The 16,138-nt window shown below is 48.9% G+C and overlaps 1 protein-coding gene and 33 non-coding genes across 34 annotated transcripts in view; 24 read left to right on the forward strand and 10 right to left on the reverse strand.

Annotated features, from left to right (window-relative positions):
- LOC116406859 (Fc receptor-like protein 2) overlaps positions 1-16,138 on the reverse strand; it is a 68,131-nt gene that overhangs the window by 24,494 nt on the left and 27,499 nt on the right. The gene's annotated exons all lie outside the window — the stretch shown is intronic.
- trnak-uuu lies at positions 296-368 on the forward strand. Its single transcript has one exon. It is a non-coding gene; the product is annotated as a tRNA-Lys (tRNA).
- On the forward strand, positions 677-762 carry trnay-gua. The gene is given in 2 exon segments: positions 677-713; positions 727-762. It is a non-coding gene; the product is annotated as a tRNA-Tyr (tRNA).
- trnam-cau lies at positions 912-983 on the forward strand. The gene has a single exon. It is a non-coding gene; the product is annotated as a tRNA-Met (tRNA).
- On the forward strand, positions 1,105-1,176 carry trnam-cau. Its single transcript has one exon. It is a non-coding gene; the product is annotated as a tRNA-Met (tRNA).
- On the reverse strand, positions 1,835-1,908 carry trnan-guu. The gene has a single exon. It is a non-coding gene; the product is annotated as a tRNA-Asn (tRNA).
- Positions 3,946-4,017, reverse strand: trnaa-ugc. Its single transcript has one exon. It is a non-coding gene; the product is annotated as a tRNA-Ala (tRNA).
- On the forward strand, positions 4,572-4,654 carry trnal-cag. The gene has a single exon. It is a non-coding gene; the product is annotated as a tRNA-Leu (tRNA).
- On the forward strand, positions 4,987-5,059 carry trnak-uuu. Its single transcript has one exon. It is a non-coding gene; the product is annotated as a tRNA-Lys (tRNA).
- On the forward strand, positions 5,368-5,453 carry trnay-gua. Its single transcript is given in 2 exon segments — positions 5,368-5,404; positions 5,418-5,453. It is a non-coding gene; the product is annotated as a tRNA-Tyr (tRNA).
- trnam-cau lies at positions 5,603-5,674 on the forward strand. Its single transcript has one exon. It is a non-coding gene; the product is annotated as a tRNA-Met (tRNA).
- Positions 5,796-5,867, forward strand: trnam-cau. The gene has a single exon. It is a non-coding gene; the product is annotated as a tRNA-Met (tRNA).
- trnan-guu lies at positions 6,526-6,599 on the reverse strand. Its single transcript has one exon. It is a non-coding gene; the product is annotated as a tRNA-Asn (tRNA).
- trnaa-ugc lies at positions 7,052-7,123 on the reverse strand. The gene has a single exon. It is a non-coding gene; the product is annotated as a tRNA-Ala (tRNA).
- trnal-cag lies at positions 7,678-7,760 on the forward strand. The gene has a single exon. It is a non-coding gene; the product is annotated as a tRNA-Leu (tRNA).
- trnak-uuu lies at positions 8,093-8,165 on the forward strand. Its single transcript has one exon. It is a non-coding gene; the product is annotated as a tRNA-Lys (tRNA).
- trnay-gua lies at positions 8,474-8,559 on the forward strand. Its single transcript is given in 2 exon segments — positions 8,474-8,510; positions 8,524-8,559. It is a non-coding gene; the product is annotated as a tRNA-Tyr (tRNA).
- On the forward strand, positions 8,709-8,780 carry trnam-cau. The gene has a single exon. It is a non-coding gene; the product is annotated as a tRNA-Met (tRNA).
- trnam-cau lies at positions 8,902-8,973 on the forward strand. Its single transcript has one exon. It is a non-coding gene; the product is annotated as a tRNA-Met (tRNA).
- On the reverse strand, positions 9,632-9,705 carry trnan-guu. Its single transcript has one exon. It is a non-coding gene; the product is annotated as a tRNA-Asn (tRNA).
- Positions 10,158-10,229, reverse strand: trnaa-ugc. Its single transcript has one exon. It is a non-coding gene; the product is annotated as a tRNA-Ala (tRNA).
- On the forward strand, positions 10,784-10,866 carry trnal-cag. The gene has a single exon. It is a non-coding gene; the product is annotated as a tRNA-Leu (tRNA).
- On the forward strand, positions 11,199-11,271 carry trnak-uuu. The gene has a single exon. It is a non-coding gene; the product is annotated as a tRNA-Lys (tRNA).
- On the forward strand, positions 11,580-11,665 carry trnay-gua. Its single transcript is given in 2 exon segments — positions 11,580-11,616; positions 11,630-11,665. It is a non-coding gene; the product is annotated as a tRNA-Tyr (tRNA).
- Positions 11,815-11,886, forward strand: trnam-cau. The gene has a single exon. It is a non-coding gene; the product is annotated as a tRNA-Met (tRNA).
- On the forward strand, positions 12,008-12,079 carry trnam-cau. Its single transcript has one exon. It is a non-coding gene; the product is annotated as a tRNA-Met (tRNA).
- On the reverse strand, positions 12,738-12,811 carry trnan-guu. The gene has a single exon. It is a non-coding gene; the product is annotated as a tRNA-Asn (tRNA).
- On the reverse strand, positions 13,264-13,335 carry trnaa-ugc. Its single transcript has one exon. It is a non-coding gene; the product is annotated as a tRNA-Ala (tRNA).
- On the forward strand, positions 13,890-13,972 carry trnal-cag. The gene has a single exon. It is a non-coding gene; the product is annotated as a tRNA-Leu (tRNA).
- Positions 14,305-14,377, forward strand: trnak-uuu. Its single transcript has one exon. It is a non-coding gene; the product is annotated as a tRNA-Lys (tRNA).
- trnay-gua lies at positions 14,686-14,771 on the forward strand. The gene is given in 2 exon segments: positions 14,686-14,722; positions 14,736-14,771. It is a non-coding gene; the product is annotated as a tRNA-Tyr (tRNA).
- Positions 14,921-14,992, forward strand: trnam-cau. Its single transcript has one exon. It is a non-coding gene; the product is annotated as a tRNA-Met (tRNA).
- Positions 15,114-15,185, forward strand: trnam-cau. Its single transcript has one exon. It is a non-coding gene; the product is annotated as a tRNA-Met (tRNA).
- Positions 15,844-15,917, reverse strand: trnan-guu. Its single transcript has one exon. It is a non-coding gene; the product is annotated as a tRNA-Asn (tRNA).

Consider the following 16,138-nt stretch of genomic DNA (forward strand, 5'->3'; position numbering starts at 1 on the left):
AAACCACTTTAATCACTGACAGCCAAATAAGAATCTTACAGAAGGCGGTGCACCTGAGTTGATGACATATTTGGATGCTGCTGCTTTCCCATCCGTAATCCAACTAATTCAGCTATTGCCATTCCTCCCGAATAATGGATACTATTGCAAGTTTGGGCCAGCTCTCTCATCTCATTACACGCAAATACGAATGAGCAAGAATGGTGGAAAAATACACGCCCTCCCCTCTGCCGCACGGCGCCTTTTCCCTAAGAGATGAGGCTGGTTAGAGCGCCACGGCGATGCGTGGAGCAGGGCCCGGATAGCTCAGTCGGTAGAGCATCAGACTTTTAATCTGATGGTCCAGGGTTCAAGTCCCTGTTCGGGCGAGATGCTTATGGCCCTTGTGAAAGGGCGTGCGTGTATAGGCAAACTAGGGTGACAAGACTCTGTACCGCAGAGTTTATTAACGCCAATAACCCCCAGGAATGTAGGCAGGTCAGAAGGACAGCTTGCCCTTGCGAAACAAAGTCATTCCTGAAAGCAAGTGAAGAGGCAGAACTTCTTTCTGACAGAGCCCTACTTAGCAAGACCTGGGAGCAGTACCCTTTATGTCTTCAGTCTCTCCAAAGTTGCCTCTTTGAAGTCCATCCACCCCATCCCTTTAACAAGACACGGATAGGTAAGGGTCCGCCGGCCTTCGATAGCTCAGCTGGTAGAGCGGAGGACTGTAGGTCTAATCAAGCAACCCTTAGGTCGCTGGTTCGATTCCGGCTCGAAGGACATTTTCCGGCTGTTTTCCCTGCAAGCCAGTGGGGTGATATCTCAACAACTTGCCAAATTCGCTCTTTTAGAAAATGGATTTCAGAGTGGAATTCTGTTGAGATTATGATTGAACTAATGAGGAGTCCTCTCGCCAGCATCTGACCAGAAGCAGAGTGGCGCAGCGGAAGCGTGCTGGGCCCATAACCCAGAGGTCGATGGATCGAAACCATCCTCTGCTATCCCTTTTTGGCAGGCAGCAAACCAGCCTAGAATCTGGCTTTCAATCCACTCTCTAGAGCCATTAAAGGAGGGTTTCAGTCAAATGATTTTGAGGCTGTATGGTGACAGCACCCAGGGCGTAGCAGAGTGGCGCAGCGGAAGCGTGCTGGGCCCATAACCCAGAGGTCGATGGATCGAAACCATCCTCTGCTAGTCCTTTTTAGGCAGGCAGCAAAACAACCTAGAATCTGGCTTTCAATCCACTGTCTAGAGTAATTAAAGGAGGGTTTCAGTCAAATGATTTTGAGGATGAATGGTGGCAGGCCGCTTGATTTCTAGGCGACGTTGAATCTCAGTGCAAAGGAAATGAATGAGAAGAAAGGGATGAGCTTGCGTGCGCTTCTTTTGATAGGGTGCCGCCATCAGAGCAGGGGTTGTGATAGATTCACGCTACAGCACAGCAGGCACCGTGTATACAATTGGCAGGTGGCGCACAAAGCTCACACTTAATCCTCCTTGTATTGCTGGAGCCTTTGTTTCCACCGAGCCAGTAGAGCAAAATGACACCTGAAATGCGCCAACCAATTACAAGACAGTGACAAAGCTGGCCACGAGGCAAAGCAGCCTGCAGGCGCTGCCGCAACCATATGGAGATGCCAATGTTTTTCATCGGCAGACTTTAGTGCCTAGTCTAGTTATAAAGATATATAGCTGACTCCCCCGTCTCCAAAGGCAGCCAGCAAAGAGCAGTAAGATTCAGCTTTGCTACATGCCAGCAGGCTTTGCCATATGCTCCGGCAACAGAAGGCCAGGCGCCATTTATTCTTGCGTCGCTAGACTTTATCTTTCCACAGAAGCAGAAGAGGAGAGCCGTCCCTGGGTGGGCTTGAACCACCAACCTTTCGGTTAACAGCCGAACGCGCTAACCGATTGCGCCACAGAGACCATGCTTGCCCTGCCAAGCATGTGTCGCCTTAACCCTATGGAAAGGCCATTTTTTCCCCCTCTGCAGGTATTGACCTGGCGCAACCATACAACAATGTACAGGTCCTTTTCAAAAAATTAGCATATTGTGATAAAGTTCATTATTTTCTGTAATGTACTGATAAACATTAGACTTTCATATATTTTAGATTCATTACATCACAACTGAAGTAGTTCAAGCCTTTTCTTGTTTTAATATTGATGATTGTGGCATACAGCTCATGAAAACCCAAAATTCCTATCTCAAAAAATTAGCATATTTCATCCGACCAATAAAAGAAAAGTGTTTTTAATACAAAAAAAGTCAACCTTCAAATAATTATGTTCAGTTATGCACTCAATACTTGGTCGGGAATCCTTTTGCAGAAATGACTGCTTCAGTGTGGCGTGGCATGGAGGCAATCAGCCTGTGGCACTGCTCAGGTGTTATGGAGGCCCAGGATGCTTCAATAGCGGCCTTAAGCTCATCCAGAGTGTTGGGTCTTGTGTCTCTCAACTTTCTCTTCACAATATCCCACAGATTCTCTATGGGGTTCAGGTCAGGAGAGTTGGCAGGCCAATTGAGCACAGTAATACCATGGTCAGTAAACCATTTACCAGTGGTTTTGGCACTGTGAGCAGGTGCCAGGTTGTGCTGAAAAATGAAATCTTCATCTCCCATAAAGCTTTTCAGCAGATGGAAGCATGAAGTGCTCCAAAATCTCCTGATAGCTAGCTGCATTGACCCTGCCCTTGATAAAACACAATGGACCAACACCAGCAGCTGACATGGCACCCCAGACCATCACTGACTGTGGGTGCTTGACACTGGACTTCAGGCATTTTGGTATTTCCCTCTCCCCAGTCTTCCTCCAGACTCTGGCACCTTGATTTCCGAATGACATACTTTGGACCACTGAGCAACAGTCCAGTGCTGCTTCTCTGTAGCCCAGGTCAGGCGCTTCTGCCGCTGTTTCTGGTTCAAAAGTGGCTTGACCTGGGGAATGCAGCACCTGTAGCCCATTTCCTGCACACGCCTGTACACGGTGGCTCTGGATGTTTCTACTCCAGACTCAGTCCACTGCTTCCGCAGGTCCCCCAAGGTCAGGAATCGGTCCTTCTCCACAATCTTCCTCAGGGCCGGGTCACCTCTTCTTGTTGTGCAGCATTTTCTGCCACACTTTTTCCTTCCCACAGACTTCCCACTGAGGTGCCTTGATACAGCAATCTGGGAACAGCCTATTCATTCAGAAATTTCTTTCTGTGTCTTACCCTCTTGCTTGAGGGTGTCAATGATGGCCTTCTGGACAGCAGTCAGGTTGGCAGTCTTACCCATGATTGCGGTTTTGAGTAATGAACCAGGCTGGGAGTTTCTAAAAGCCTCAGGAATCTTTTTAAGGTTTTTAGAGTTAATTAGTTGATTCAGATGATTAGGTTAATAGCTCGTTTAGAGAACCTTTTCATGATATGCTAATTTTTTGAGATAGGAATTTTGGGTTTTCATGAGCTGTATGCCACAATCATCAATATTAAAACAAGAAAAGGCTTGAACTACTTCAGTTGTGTGTAATGAATCTAAAATATATGAAAGTCTAATGTTTATCAGTACATTACAGAAAATAATGAACTTTATCACAATATGCTAATTTTTTGAAAAGGACCTGTATTATGACCAAAGATTGCCGCTACAAATGAGGCATCTAACCGTATCTCGGTAGGATCGGCTGGGTAGGTGCAGAGGGTGCTCCATTTAAGGGACAAGAAAATGAGTGGGCTACCTCTGAGTTCTCCCTCTATATTTCAAATCTACAGTGACTGCAAACGTTATTCGGAGGAAATATTGTGCACTGAAATCTGTGACGGTGGGTTAAAGTCCTTTGAAAGTGGACTGGTTCTTTAAGAAGGAGAGGCTAAGAAGCGTTTACGGCATTTCCGAGATGGCTCGCTAGACAGAATGTGACTGAAGCGTTACACGCACATAAAAAGAGAGACCCGCTCCTGCCTTCAAGAGCCCCAGGTTGGAGATGCTGGGGATTGAACCCAAGACCTCATACATGCAAAGCATGCGCTCTACCACTGAGCTACATCCCCCCAAAGCCTGGTCAAAGCCGTTTTGCTTATTGCCTGAACATTGATAATAATAATAATCCCTGTGCTTCAACAAAGCCTGAGCTGACTATTTGGTTATGATATACTTGCGACGGAATCAGACAGCAGGAGCCCTTTGGGAGGCAGCCTTCTGCTGTCAGAATTAGTGATGAGCGAATTTTTTCGCCAGGCATGGATTCGCAGCGAATTTCCGCATTTCATCATTGGCAAATTGTTTAGCGAAACTTCTGTGAAAATTTGGCGCAAAATAATTTTTGGGGCGGAATTTTTTTGTCGCGCGTCAAATCGGGCGTGGTCGCGGCGAAAATGGGCGTGGTTGAGTCAAAACGGGCGCGGTCACGACAAAAAATCCGCCAGCGCCAAGAAAATAGCCGCGAAGACAAAAAAAATACATGTGGGCGACAACAAAAATAGCCGCGGGCAACAAAAAAGACTCAGGCGACCAAAAAATCGCACAACAAATGCGTTTCGCCAATTTTCTTGCCGTTTCCCCAATTTTATGGCGAAGCAAAACGGGACAGAATCACCCGTGGCTAGTCAGGATGGCCGAGCGGTCTAAGGCGCTGCGTTCAGGTCGCAGTCTCCCCTGGAGGCGTGGGTTCGAATCCCACTTCTGACATTTGGCTTCTTGCTGCCAGACATGAATCTGGACTTTCAAACCACTTTAATCACTGACAGCCAAATAAGAATCTTACAGAAGGCGGTGCACCTGAGTTGATGACATATTTGGATGCTGCTGCTTTCCCATCCGTAATCCAACTAATTCAGCTATTGCCATTCCTCCCGAATAATGGATACTATTGCAAGTTTGGGCCAGCTCTCTCATCTCATTACACGCAAATACGAATGAGCAAGAATGGTGGAAAAATACACGCCCTCCCCTCTGCCGCACGGCGCCTTTTCCCTAAGAGATGAGGCTGGTTAGAGCGCCACGGCGATGCGTGGAGCAGGGCCCGGATAGCTCAGTCGGTAGAGCATCAGACTTTTAATCTGAGGGTCCAGGGTTCAAGTCCCTGTTCGGGCGAGATGCTTATGGCCCTCGTGAAAGGGCGTGCGTGTATAGGCAAACTAGGGTGACAAGACTCTGTACCGCAGAGTTTATTAACGCCAATAACCCCCAGGAATGTAGGCAGGTCAGAAGGACAGCTTGCCCTTGCGAAACAAAGTCATTCCTGAAAGCAAGTGAAGAGGCAGAACTTCTTTCTGACAGAGCCCTACTTAGCAAGACCTGGGAGCAGTACCCTTTATGTCTTCAGTCTCTCCAAAGTTGCCTCTTTGAAGTCCATCCACCCCATCCCTTTAACAAGACACGGATAGGTAAGGGTCCGCCGGCCTTCGATAGCTCAGCTGGTAGAGCGGAGGACTGTAGGTCTAATCAAGCAATCCTTAGGTCGCTGGTTCGATTCCGGCTCGAAGGACATTTTCCAGCTGTTTTCCCTGCAAGCCAGTGGGGTGATATCTCAACAACTTGCCAAATTCGCTCTTTTAGAAAATGGATTTCAGAGTGGAATTCTGTTGAGATTATGATTGAACTAATGAGGAGTCCTCTCACCAGCATCTGACCAGAAGCAGAGTGGCGCAGCGGAAGCGTGCTGGGCCCATAACCCAGAGGTCGATGGATCGAAACCATCCTCTGCTATCCCTTTTTGGCAGGCAGCAAACCAGCCTAGAATCTGGCTTTCAATCCACTCTCTAGAGCCATTAAAGGAGGGTTTCAGTCAAATGATTTTGAGGCTGAATGGTGACAGCACCCAGGGCGTAGCAGAGTGGCGCAGCGGAAGCGTGCTGGGCCCATAACCCAGAGGTCGATGGATCGAAACCATCCTCTGCTAGTCCTTTTTAGGCAGGCAGCAAAACAACCTAGAATCTGGCTTTCAATCCACTGTCTAGAGTAATTAAAGGAGGGTTTCAGTCAAATGATTTTGAGGATGAATGGTGGCAGGCCGCTTGATTTCTAGGCGACGTTGAATCTCAGTGCAAAGGAAATGAATGAGAAGAAAGGGATGAGCTTGCGTGCGCTTCTTTTGATAGGGTGCCGCCATCAGAGCAGGGGTTGTGATAGATTCACGCTACAGCACAGCAGGCACCGTGTATACAATTGGCAGGTGGCGCACAAAGCTCACACTTAATCCTCCTTGTATTGCTGGAGCCTTTGTTTCCACCGAGCCAGTAGAGCAAAATGACACCTGAAATGCGCCAACCAATTACAAGACAGTGACAAAGCTGGCCACGAGGCAAAGCAGCCTGCAGGCGCTGCCGCAACCATATGGAGATGCCAATGTTTTTCATCGGCAGACTTTAGTGCCTAGTCTAGTTATAAAGATATATAGCTGACTCCCCCGTCTCCAAAGGCAGCCAGCAAAGAGCAGTAAGATTCAGCTTTGCTACATGCCAGCAGGCTTTGCCATATGCTCCGGCAACAGAAGGCCAGGCGCCATTTATTCTTGCGTCGCTAGACTTTATCTTTCCACAGAAGCAGAAGAGGAGAGCCGTCCCTGGGTGGGCTTGAACCACCAACCTTTCGGTTAACAGCCGAACGCGCTAACCGATTGCGCCACAGAGACCACGCTTGCCCTGCCAAGCATGTGTCGCCTTAACCCTATGGAAAGGCCATTTTTTCCCCCTCTGCAGGTATTGACCTGGCGCAACCATACAACAATGTATTATGACCAAAGATTGCCGCTACAAATGAGGCATCTAACCGTATCTCGGTAGGATCGGCTGGGTAGGTGCAGAGGGTGCTCCATTTAAGGGACAAGAAAATGAGTGGGCTACCTCTGAGTTCTCCCTCTATATTTCAAATCTACAGTGACTGCAAACGTTATTCGGAGGAAATATTGTGCACTGAAATCTGTGACGGTGGGTTAAAGTCCTTTGAAAGCGGACTGGTTCTTTAAGAAGGAGAGGCTAAGAAGCGTTTACGGCATTCCCGAGATGGCTCGCTAGACAGAATGTGACTGAAGCGTTACACGCACATAAAAAGAGAGACCCACTCCTGCCTTCAAGAGCCCCAGGTTGGAGATGCTGGGGATTGAACCCAAGACCTCATACATGCAAAGCATGCGCTCTACCACTGAGCTACATCCCCCCAAAGCCTGGTCAAAGCCGTTTTGCTTATTGCCTGAACATTGATAATAATAATAATCCCTGTGCTTCAACAAAGCCTGAGCTGACTATTTGGTTATGATATACTTGCGACGGAATCAGACGGCAGGAGCCCTTTGGGAGGCAGCCTTCTGCTGTCAGAATTAGTGATGAGCGAATTTTTTCGCCAGGCATGGATTCGCAGCGAATTTCCGCATTTCATCATTGGCAAATTGTTTAGCGAAACTTCTGTGAAAATTTGGCGCAAAATAATTTTTGGGGCGGAATTTTTTTGTCGCGCGTCAAATCGGGCGTGGTCGCGGCGAAAATGGGCGTGGTCGAGTCAAAACGGGCGCGGTCACGACAAAAAATCCGCCAGCGCCAAGAAAATAGCCGCGAAAACAAAAAAAATACATGTGGGCGACAACAAAAATAGCCGCGGGCAACAAAAAAGACTCAGGCGACCAAAAAATCGCACAACAAATGCGTTTCGCCAATTTTCTTGCCGTTTCCCCAATTTTATGGCGAAGCAAAACGGGACAGAATCACCCGTGGCTAGTCAGGATGGCCGAGCGGTCTAAGGCGCTGCGTTCAGGTCGCAGTCTCCCCTGGAGGCGTGGGTTCGAATCCCACTTCTGACATTTGGCTTCTTGCTGCCAGACATGAATCTGGACTTTCAAACCACTTTAATCACTGACAGCCAAATAAGAATCTTACAGAAGGCGGTGCACCTGAGTTGATGACATATTTGGATGCTGCTGCTTTCCCATCCGTAATCCAACTAATTCAGCTATTGCCATTCCTCCCGAATAATGGATACTATTGCAAGTTTGGGCCAGCTCTCTCATCTCATTACACGCAAATACGAATGAGCAAGAATGGTGGAAAAATACACGCCCTCCCCTCTGCCGCACGGCGCCTTTTCCCTAAGAGATGAGGCTGGTTAGAGCGCCACGGCGATGCGTGGAGCAGGGCCCGGATAGCTCAGTCGGTAGAGCATCAGACTTTTAATCTGAGGGTCCAGGGTTCAAGTCCCTGTTCGGGCGAGATGCTTATGGCCCTCGTGAAAGGGCGTGCGTGTATAGGCAAACTAGGGTGACAAGACTCTGTACCGCAGAGTTTATTAACGCCAATAACCCCCAGGAATGTAGGCAGGTCAGAAGGACAGCTTGCCCTTGCGAAACAAAGTCATTCCTGAAAGCAAGTGAAGAGGCAGAACTTCTTTCTGACAGAGCCCTACTTAGCAAGACCTGGGAGCAGTACCCTTTATGTCTTCAGTCTCTCCAAAGTTGCCTCTTTGAAGTCCATCCACCCCATCCCTTTAACAAGACACGGATAGGTAAGGGTCCGCCGGCCTTCGATAGCTCAGCTGGTAGAGCGGAGGACTGTAGGTCTAATCAAGCAATCCTTAGGTCGCTGGTTCGATTCCGGCTCGAAGGACATTTTCCAGCTGTTTTCCCTGCAAGCCAGTGGGGTGATATCTCAACAACTTGCCAAATTCGCTCTTTTAGAAAATGGATTTCAGAGTGGAATTCTGTTGAGATTATGATTGAACTAATGAGGAGTCCTCTCACCAGCATCTGACCAGAAGCAGAGTGGCGCAGCGGAAGCGTGCTGGGCCCATAACCCAGAGGTCGATGGATCGAAACCATCCTCTGCTATCCCTTTTTGGCAGGCAGCAAACCAGCCTAGAATCTGGCTTTCAATCCACTCTCTAGAGCCATTAAAGGAGGGTTTCAGTCAAATGATTTTGAGGCTGAATGGTGACAGCACCCAGGGCGTAGCAGAGTGGCGCAGCGGAAGCGTGCTGGGCCCATAACCCAGAGGTCGATGGATCGAAACCATCCTCTGCTAGTCCTTTTTAGGCAGGCAGCAAAACAACCTAGAATCTGGCTTTCAATCCACTGTCTAGAGTAATTAAAGGAGGGTTTCAGTCAAATGATTTTGAGGATGAATGGTGGCAGGCCGCTTGATTTCTAGGCGACGTTGAATCTCAGTGCAAAGGAAATGAATGAGAAGAAAGGGATGAGCTTGCGTGCGCTTCTTTTGATAGGGTGCCGCCATCAGAGCAGGGGTTGTGATAGATTCACGCTACAGCACAGCAGGCACCGTGTATACAATTGGCAGGTGGCGCACAAAGCTCACACTTAATCCTCCTTGTATTGCTGGAGCCTTTGTTTCCACCGAGCCAGTAGAGCAAAATGACACCTGAAATGCGCCAACCAATTACAAGACAGTGACAAAGCTGGCCACGAGGCAAAGCAGCCTGCAGGCGCTGCCGCAACCATATGGAGATGCCAATGTTTTTCATCGGCAGACTTTAGTGCCTAGTCTAGTTATAAAGATATATAGCTGACTCCCCCGTCTCCAAAGGCAGCCAGCAAAGAGCAGTAAGATTCAGCTTTGCTACATGCCAGCAGGCTTTGCCATATGCTCCGGCAACAGAAGGCCAGGCGCCATTTATTCTTGCGTCGCTAGACTTTATCTTTCCACAGAAGCAGAAGAGGAGAGCCGTCCCTGGGTGGGCTTGAACCACCAACCTTTCGGTTAACAGCCGAACGCGCTAACCGATTGCGCCACAGAGACCACGCTTGCCCTGCCAAGCATGTGTCGCCTTAACCCTATGGAAAGGCCATTTTTTCCCCCTCTGCAGGTATTGACCTGGCGCAACCATACAACAATGTATTATGACCAAAGATTGCCGCTACAAATGAGGCATCTAACCGTATCTCGGTAGGATCGGCTGGGTAGGTGCAGAGGGTGCTCCATTTAAGGGACAAGAAAATGAGTGGGCTACCTCTGAGTTCTCCCTCTATATTTCAAATCTACAGTGACTGCAAACGTTATTCGGAGGAAATATTGTGCACTGAAATCTGTGACGGTGGGTTAAAGTCCTTTGAAAGCGGACTGGTTCTTTAAGAAGGAGAGGCTAAGAAGCGTTTACGGCATTCCCGAGATGGCTCGCTAGACAGAATGTGACTGAAGCGTTACACGCACATAAAAAGAGAGACCCACTCCTGCCTTCAAGAGCCCCAGGTTGGAGATGCTGGGGATTGAACCCAAGACCTCATACATGCAAAGCATGCGCTCTACCACTGAGCTACATCCCCCCAAAGCCTGGTCAAAGCCGTTTTGCTTATTGCCTGAACATTGATAATAATAATAATCCCTGTGCTTCAACAAAGCCTGAGCTGACTATTTGGTTATGATATACTTGCGACGGAATCAGACGGCAGGAGCCCTTTGGGAGGCAGCCTTCTGCTGTCAGAATTAGTGATGAGCGAATTTTTTCGCCAGGCATGGATTCGCAGCGAATTTCCGCATTTCATCATTGGCAAATTGTTTAGCGAAACTTCTGTGAAAATTTGGCGCAAAATAATTTTTGGGGCGGAATTTTTTTGTCGCGCGTCAAATCGGGCGTGGTCGCGGCGAAAATGGGCGTGGTCGAGTCAAAACGGGCGCGGTCACGACAAAAAATCCGCCAGCGCCAAGAAAATAGCCGCGAAAACAAAAAAAATACATGTGGGCGACAACAAAAATAGCCGCGGGCAACAAAAAAGACTCAGGCGACCAAAAAATCGCACAACAAATGCGTTTCGCCAATTTTCTTGCCGTTTCCCCAATTTTATGGCGAAGCAAAACGGGACAGAATCACCCGTGGCTAGTCAGGATGGCCGAGCGGTCTAAGGCGCTGCGTTCAGGTCGCAGTCTCCCCTGGAGGCGTGGGTTCGAATCCCACTTCTGACATTTGGCTTCTTGCTGCCAGACATGAATCTGGACTTTCAAACCACTTTAATCACTGACAGCCAAATAAGAATCTTACAGAAGGCGGTGCACCTGAGTTGATGACATATTTGGATGCTGCTGCTTTCCCATCCGTAATCCAACTAATTCAGCTATTGCCATTCCTCCCGAATAATGGATACTATTGCAAGTTTGGGCCAGCTCTCTCATCTCATTACACGCAAATACGAATGAGCAAGAATGGTGGAAAAATACACGCCCTCCCCTCTGCCGCACGGCGCCTTTTCCCTAAGAGATGAGGCTGGTTAGAGCGCCACGGCGATGCGTGGAGCAGGGCCCGGATAGCTCAGTCGGTAGAGCATCAGACTTTTAATCTGAGGGTCCAGGGTTCAAGTCCCTGTTCGGGCGAGATGCTTATGGCCCTCGTGAAAGGGCGTGCGTGTATAGGCAAACTAGGGTGACAAGACTCTGTACCGCAGAGTTTATTAACGCCAATAACCCCCAGGAATGTAGGCAGGTCAGAAGGACAGCTTGCCCTTGCGAAACAAAGTCATTCCTGAAAGCAAGTGAAGAGGCAGAACTTCTTTCTGACAGAGCCCTACTTAGCAAGACCTGGGAGCAGTACCCTTTATGTCTTCAGTCTCTCCAAAGTTGCCTCTTTGAAGTCCATCCACCCCATCCCTTTAACAAGACACGGATAGGTAAGGGTCCGCCGGCCTTCGATAGCTCAGCTGGTAGAGCGGAGGACTGTAGGTCTAATCAAGCAATCCTTAGGTCGCTGGTTCGATTCCGGCTCGAAGGACATTTTCCAGCTGTTTTCCCTGCAAGCCAGTGGGGTGATATCTCAACAACTTGCCAAATTCGCTCTTTTAGAAAATGGATTTCAGAGTGGAATTCTGTTGAGATTATGATTGAACTAATGAGGAGTCCTCTCACCAGCATCTGACCAGAAGCAGAGTGGCGCAGCGGAAGCGTGCTGGGCCCATAACCCAGAGGTCGATGGATCGAAACCATCCTCTGCTATCCCTTTTTGGCAGGCAGCAAACCAGCCTAGAATCTGGCTTTCAATCCACTCTCTAGAGCCATTAAAGGAGGGTTTCAGTCAAATGATTTTGAGGCTGAATGGTGACAGCACCCAGGGCGTAGCAGAGTGGCGCAGCGGAAGCGTGCTGGGCCCATAACCCAGAGGTCGATGGATCGAAACCATCCTCTGCTAGTCCTTTTTAGGCAGGCAGCAAAACAACCTAGAATCTGGCTTTCAATCCACTGTCTAGAGTAATTAAAGGAGGGTTTCAGTCAAATGATTTTGAGGATGAATGGTGGCAGGCCGCTTGATTTCTAGGCGACGTTGAATCTCAGTGCAAAGGAAATGAATGAGAAGAAAGGGATGAGCTTGCGTGCGCTTCTTTTGATAGGGTGCCGCCATCAGAGCAGGGGTTGTGATAGATTCACGCTACAGCACAGCAGGCACCGTGTATACAATTGGCAGGTGGCGCACAAAGCTCACACTTAATCCTCCTTGTATTGCTGGAGCCTTTGTTTCCACCGAGCCAGTAGAGCAAAATGACACCTGAAATGCGCCAACCAATTACAAGACAGTGACAAAGCTGGCCACGAGGCAAAGCAGCCTGCAGGCGCTGCCGCAACCATATGGAGATGCCAATGTTTTTCATCGGCAGACTTTAGTGCCTAGTCTAGTTATAAAGATATATAGCTGACTCCCCCGTCTCCAAAGGCAGCCAGCAAAGAGCAGTAAGATTCAGCTTTGCTACATGCCAGCAGGCTTTGCCATATGCTCCGGCAACAGAAGGCCAGGCGCCATTTATTCTTGCGTCGCTAGACTTTATCTTTCCACAGAAGCAGAAGAGGAGAGCCGTCCCTGGGTGGGCTTGAACCACCAACCTTTCGGTTAACAGCCGAACGCGCTAACCGATTGCGCCACAGAGACCACGCTTGCCCTGCCAAGCATGTGTCGCCTTAACCCTATGGAAAGGCCATTTTTTCCCCCTCTGCAGGTATTGACCTGGCGCAACCATACAACAATGTATTATGACCAAAGATTGCCGCTACAAATGAGGCATCTAACCGTATCTCGGTAGGATCGGCTGGGTAGGTGCAGAGGGTGCTCCATTTAAGGGACAAGAAAATGAGTGGGCTACCTCTGAGTTCTCCCTCTATATTTCAAATCTACAGTGACTGCAAACGTTATTCGGAGGAAATATTGTGCACTGAAATCTGTGACGGTGGGTTAAAGTCCTTTGAAAGCGGACTGGTTCTTTAAGAAGGAGAGGCTAAGAAGCGTTTACGGCATTCCCGAGATGGCTCGCTAGACAGAATGTGACTGAAGCGTTACACGCACATAAAAAGAGAGACCCACTCCTGCCTTCAAGAGCCCCAGGTTGGAGATGCTGGGGATTGAACCCAAGACCTCATACATGCAAAGCATGCGCTCTACCACTGAGCTACATCCCCCCAAAGCCTGGTCAAAGCCGTTTTGCTTATTGCCTGAACATTGATAATAATAATAATCCCTGTGCTTCAACAAAGCCTGAGCTGACTATTTGGTTATGATATACTTGCGACGGAATCAGACGGCAGGAGCCCTTTGGGAGGCAGCCTTCTGCTGTCAGAATTAGTGATGAGCGAATTTTTTCGCCAGGCATGGATTCGCAGCGAATTTCCGCATTTCATCATTGGCAAATTGTTTAGCGAAACTTCTGTGAAAATTTGGCGCAAAATAATTTTTGGGGCGGAATTTTTTTGTCGCGCGTCAAATCGGGCGTGGTCGCGGCGAAAATGGGCGTGGTCGAGTCAAAACGGGCGCGGTCACGACAAAAAATCCGCCAGCGCCAAGAAAATAGCCGCGAAAACAAAAAAAATACATGTGGGCGACAACAAAAATAGCCGCGGGCAACAAAAAAGACTCAGGCGACCAAAAAATCGCACAACAAATGCGTTTCGCCAATTTTCTTGCCGTTTCCCCAATTTTATGGCGAAGCAAAACGGGACAGAATCACCCGTGGCTAGTCAGGATGGCCGAGCGGTCTAAGGCGCTGCGTTCAGGTCGCAGTCTCCCCTGGAGGCGTGGGTTCGAATCCCACTTCTGACATTTGGCTTCTTGCTGCCAGACATGAATCTGGACTTTCAAACCACTTTAATCACTGACAGCCAAATAAGAATCTTACAGAAGGCGGTGCACCTGAGTTGATGACATATTTGGATGCTGCTGCTTTCCCATCCGTAATCCAACTAATTCAGCTATTGCCATTCCTCCCGAATAATGGATACTATTGCAAGTTTGGGCCAGCTCTCTCATCTCATTACACGCAAATACGAATGAGCAAGAATGGTGGAAAAATACACGCCCTCCCCTCTGCCGCACGGCGCCTTTTCCCTAAGAGATGAGGCTGGTTAGAGCGCCACGGCGATGCGTGGAGCAGGGCCCGGATAGCTCAGTCGGTAGAGCATCAGACTTTTAATCTGAGGGTCCAGGGTTCAAGTCCCTGTTCGGGCGAGATGCTTATGGCCCTCGTGAAAGGGCGTGCGTGTATAGGCAAACTAGGGTGACAAGACTCTGTACCGCAGAGTTTATTAACGCCAATAACCCCCAGGAATGTAGGCAGGTCAGAAGGACAGCTTGCCCTTGCGAAACAAAGTCATTCCTGAAAGCAAGTGAAGAGGCAGAACTTCTTTCTGACAGAGCCCTACTTAGCAAGACCTGGGAGCAGTACCCTTTATGTCTTCAGTCTCTCCAAAGTTGCCTCTTTGAAGTCCATCCACCCCATCCCTTTAACAAGACACGGATAGGTAAGGGTCCGCCGGCCTTCGATAGCTCAGCTGGTAGAGCGGAGGACTGTAGGTCTAATCAAGCAATCCTTAGGTCGCTGGTTCGATTCCGGCTCGAAGGACATTTTCCAGCTGTTTTCCCTGCAAGCCAGTGGGGTGATATCTCAACAACTTGCCAAATTCGCTCTTTTAGAAAATGGATTTCAGAGTGGAATTCTGTTGAGATTATGATTGAACTAATGAGGAGTCCTCTCACCAGCATCTGACCAGAAGCAGAGTGGCGCAGCGGAAGCGTGCTGGGCCCATAACCCAGAGGTCGATGGATCGAAACCATCCTCTGCTATCCCTTTTTGGCAGGCAGCAAACCAGCCTAGAATCTGGCTTTCAATCCACTCTCTAGAGCCATTAAAGGAGGGTTTCAGTCAAATGATTTTGAGGCTGAATGGTGACAGCACCCAGGGCGTAGCAGAGTGGCGCAGCGGAAGCGTGCTGGGCCCATAACCCAGAGGTCGATGGATCGAAACCATCCTCTGCTAGTCCTTTTTAGGCAGGCAGCAAAACAACCTAGAATCTGGCTTTCAATCCACTGTCTAGAGTAATTAAAGGAGGGTTTCAGTCAAATGATTTTGAGGATGAATGGTGGCAGGCCGCTTGATTTCTAGGCGACGTTGAATCTCAGTGCAAAGGAAATGAATGAGAAGAAAGGGATGAGCTTGCGTGCGCTTCTTTTGATAGGGTGCCGCCATCAGAGCAGGGGTTGTGATAGATTCACGCTACAGCACAGCAGGCACCGTGTATACAATTGGCAGGTGGCGCACAAAGCTCACACTTAATCCTCCTTGTATTGCTGGAGCCTTTGTTTCCACCGAGCCAGTAGAGCAAAATGACACCTGAAATGCGCCAACCAATTACAAGACAGTGACAAAGCTGGCCACGAGGCAAAGCAGCCTGCAGGCGCTGCCGCAACCATATGGAGATGCCAATGTTTTTCATCGGCAGACTTTAGTGCCTAGTCTAGTTATAAAGATATATAGCTGACTCCCCCGTCTCCAAAGGCAGCCAGCAAAGAGCAGTAAGATTCAGCTTTGCTACATGCCAGCAGGCTTTGCCATATGCTCCGGCAACAGAAGGCCAGGCGCCATTTATTCTTGCGTCGCTAGACTTTATCTTTCCACAGAAGCAGAAGAGGAGAGCCGTCCCTGGGTGGGCTTGAACCACCAACCTTTCGGTTAACAGCCGAACGCGCTAACCGATTGCGCCACAGAGACCACGCTTGCCCTGCCAAGCATGTGTCGCCTTAACCCTATGGAAAGGCCATTTTTTCCCCCTCTGCAGGTATTGACCTGGCGCAACCATACAACAATGTATTATGACCAAAGATTGCCGCTACAAATGAGGCATCTAACCGTATCTCGGTAGGATCGGCTGGGTAGGTGCAGAGGGTGCTCCATTTAAGGGACAAGAAAATGAGTGGGCTACCTCTGAGTTC

Source organism: Xenopus tropicalis, chromosome 8, assembly GCF_000004195.4.
Source record: "Xenopus tropicalis strain Nigerian chromosome 8, UCB_Xtro_10.0, whole genome shotgun sequence".
Classification (NCBI taxonomy): domain Eukaryota; kingdom Metazoa; phylum Chordata; class Amphibia; order Anura; family Pipidae; genus Xenopus; species Xenopus tropicalis.